The 3,548-nt window shown below is 47.5% G+C and overlaps 2 non-coding genes across 2 annotated transcripts; one reads left to right on the forward strand and one right to left on the reverse strand.

Annotated features, from left to right (window-relative positions):
* Nucleotides 1-721: 721 nt before the first annotated feature.
* Nucleotides 722-793, reverse strand: trnag-ucc (transfer RNA glycine (anticodon UCC)). Its single transcript has one exon. It is a non-coding gene; the product is annotated as a tRNA-Gly (tRNA).
* Nucleotides 794-1,446: 653 nt separating this feature from the next.
* LOC138232004 (U4 spliceosomal RNA) lies at nt 1,447-1,588 on the forward strand. Its single transcript, XR_011186962.1, has one exon. It is a non-coding gene; the product is annotated as a U4 spliceosomal RNA (small nuclear RNA).
* Nucleotides 1,589-3,548: the final 1,960 nt, after the last annotated feature.

Raw genomic sequence — 3,548 nt, forward strand, 5'->3', positions numbered from 1 at the left:
CCATTCTCATCGCTCTCCATGTCTGACACGTGTGCCTGTTCGATGTTGGCCCTCCTGTCGTTTGCTCCGGTGCTAGAGCTGTAAATTTTCTAGCGGTGGCTGAACATGGTATAGTAGGCCAACGTCGGTATCGAGCAGTGACAGTAACAGTACTTACTGCGCCCCATAAGAAATCGTTTGTCCCTGTTCAAAAGAGATTGTGCGATGTCCTGTGGGGTTTGCAAAGCAAACCTTTGACAGTTTGAAAAGAGGAATTTATTCTGCTTCCTGTGCGTGCAGTAGTTACAAAGTTGAACGTCTTTACACGATCTGCTGAAGTTTTCAGTGGGCGGGCTTTGTCAGATGGCTTGGAAAAATGCAGTGTTTCGGCTCGGGAAACATCATGAGCAGTGTCCTGCATGTTTTCTGTGTATAGCTGTCTTTTAACGCATACAGAATTCATTCGAAATCATTGATTTCTCCAATTAACAAGGGTCCCTTTTTGAACCTGCCAGAAGCATTCTTTCAATGTAACAGATTTACTCCGGGGAAAGGCAGCATGACATTGAGAGTAGCTCAAGCTTTCAGCACCTGTATCGGACTGCGTGCATGCAGACACCGCTCAGAATCCCCTGTAAGATTCTCCTTCAATTCCGTTTTGCAGTGCTTTAGCTCTTTCAAAAGGCTTCGCTTTGCTAGTCACAATCCAAGGCTCATGACAGCATTTAAAACCAATCGCCACTGCGTCGGCCGGGAATCGAACCCGGGTCAACTGCTTGGAAGGCAGCTATGCTCACCACTATACCACCAACGCACGCCCACAGGAGCCCTGCAGGACACCACCAGAGAATGCTCACGATTTCGGAAGCTGTCTCCGGGACGTGCTGATTCCACACATCCTGAATAAATCATGATATTGTTAGTTGCTGTAGCTAGACGTTCAAATGAGTTTCATGGCCAGATGGACTGTTTCTTCCAGCGGTATAGTATTGCAGTGAGACAGCACGATGCCTGCAAGACTATGTCACGCTAAACGCCACAGATTGTGTTTGTCCGTTCGTGTCAGTCGTCCTGCAGCCACGGGAAGTGGGACACAAACATGCTGCAATGCTTTCAAGACGTTAGGATTTGTTTGTGTAACATCCGAGAAGAGTACTTGTGGCTTGAATGTGAACTGTACGTGCCCGCCCCCTTTCCTCAGTAGTGCATGAGTTCCTCCCGGCATGCCCTTCGTCATTGTTCTGTCATCTTGTATTTAAAGGGTTGTATTTCTGCTGCTGAAAATAAGCAACGGTTTTCTCACAACTCCCTTTGTTCCCGACGGAGCCCTTGTCTGTCATGAAATTCTTCAAAACCTCAAGCTAGAAGAAGAAGAAGACGACAAATATGAAGCGTTACCGCAAGGACATGCCATGAGACGATCGATAACGATTTCCATAGGATCCCCGCGGTTGCCTGGCAACCGTCAGCTTTGCGCAGTGGCAGTATCGTAGCCTGTGAGGTTTAGCCAAGGTGCGATTATTGCTAGTTGAAAACTTTTCCCAATACCCCGCTTCCGCCGGTTTGAAATACAATCGGCGAAAGCGATTTTTGACAGTCTCGTCAGAGACTGAGCAAGGTGTTTAAAGACAGATTTGGTCATGGTGACATCATGGTAGAAAGAAACGAGCTTGTTACGTCTCAACAGAAACGCTCTTTAGCTCTTTCAGCGTTATGCAGAGAACAGCGTCTGTCGAGATCACTTTTGAGTCAGCGCGAAACGCTGTGTGCTGTCAGTTTGATTTCATATTGCTCGTAGCGGCGCCCGGCTTTTGTCTGTCAAACGTTAGGTTGCACTTCTTCATGCTACATCGTCGGCATGAATGGAGCTTTTTAAACGTCTGTACTTACTGCGCCCCATAAGAAATCGTTTCCCTGTAGCTCACCCTCATCCGGGTACTGACCTGGCTCACACCTGCTTAGCTTCAGTGGGTTTTCAGTTGCGAGTTGCAAGGGGATGCAAGTGATGGAGCCGCTCGCTGCAAAAGCCACTGTATTGGCCGGGAATCGAACCCGAGCCTCCCGCGTGGCAGGCGAAAATTCTACCACTGAACCACCAATGCTCAATACCCGGGCCTTCAAAAAAGACGCTTTTTTGGTGCTCTGTGCAAAACGCGTTGACATCTGCTTCCAGCTGCAAAATGCCATTCGCGGACGCTGAAGAACTTATTTCCAAGGCAGCGGGTACAAGCGATTGGGTGTTTTAAAACCACCAGGAACAGCAAAGAGGCGCGCTTCTTTGCTTGCGCCGAAACACACCGACTGGAGGCGGACAACGTAGTCGGCAGGATTCGAACCTGCGCGGGGAGACCCCAATGGATTTCTAGTCCATCGCCTTAACCAACCGGCCATGACTACAGAAAGCCCCACCGCCGCTGCATTCTTGCTACAATCTTACCTGGATCGCGAGGCGCTGGCAGAAGCCTATTTCAAAGTCGTTCTCCGTTTCAAAAAAACATTTCCAAAATACAAGCCTTGCAGACAGACAAGCCTCAGAGGACTTAAGGGTGGCTTCATGTCGGAATGATAAAGTCTCCCCGTCCGGACATGAAAATGCCACTTTGTTACACACAAAAAAAGAATCAACAACAGAGAAATGCCCACAAGCATTTGAAAAGCCGCACCACGTCGCACTTGAAATAGCTCTTACGTTAGTGATAGACGCAGGAATCACCTTTCTATTTACGCTCTTACCAACGCGATGGAAAGCAAAACAAAGCAAAGCAGAGCAAAACAAAACGAACAAACAAAAACCCTCACGTCCCGCACTTGCATATAACGTCGTTACGTGCCCAAGCGGTATTGTACGTCATCCTAGCACTGCACCCCGGGGCGTACGGTATATGGGAACGAGCACACGCCAGGAATCGTCTCGAATCACTCCCTACAGCTGTAAGGCGCCTTGAAGCATGCACCCCCAACATTCTTTTTTGCGCATCTGTGAAAGGTAAACTCTTGAGCAAACTCTGAACCAGCTCAAAGGAAACTAATCTGATTAGATGTTACTTTGAGTCATCATTTAAGGGACCCTTGTTAATTGGAGAAATCAAGGATTTCGAATGAGTTCTGTGTGCGTTAAAAGACAGCTATACACAGAAAACATGCAGGACACTGCTCATGATGTTTCCCGAGCCGAAACACAGTGCGTTTTCCCAAGCCATCTGACAAAGCCCACCCACTGAAAACTGTAGCAGATCGTGTGAAGACGTTCAACTTTGTAACTACTGCACGTTCAGGAAGAAGAATAAATTCCTCTTTTCAAACTGTCAAAGGTTTGCTTTGCGAATGGTGCAGGACATCGCACAATCTCTTTTGAACGGGGACAAACGATTTCTTATGGGGCGCAGTAAGTACAGACGTTTAAAAAGCTCCACTCATGCCAATGATGCAGCATGAAGAAGCGCAACCTAAAGTTTGCATTCCTAGCACTGTTGCAACCTAGCACTATTGCATTCCCTGCATCAGTAGCTAAAAGAATATCATTTACGACTCATGTTAATGCAGTTTCAGAAACCAGACTGAAATTTCTC

The sequence above is a fragment of the Lepisosteus oculatus genome, unplaced genomic scaffold (genome assembly GCF_040954835.1).
Source record: "Lepisosteus oculatus isolate fLepOcu1 unplaced genomic scaffold, fLepOcu1.hap2 HAP2_SCAFFOLD_62, whole genome shotgun sequence".
Classification (NCBI taxonomy): Eukaryota; Metazoa; Chordata; class Actinopteri; order Semionotiformes; family Lepisosteidae; genus Lepisosteus; species Lepisosteus oculatus.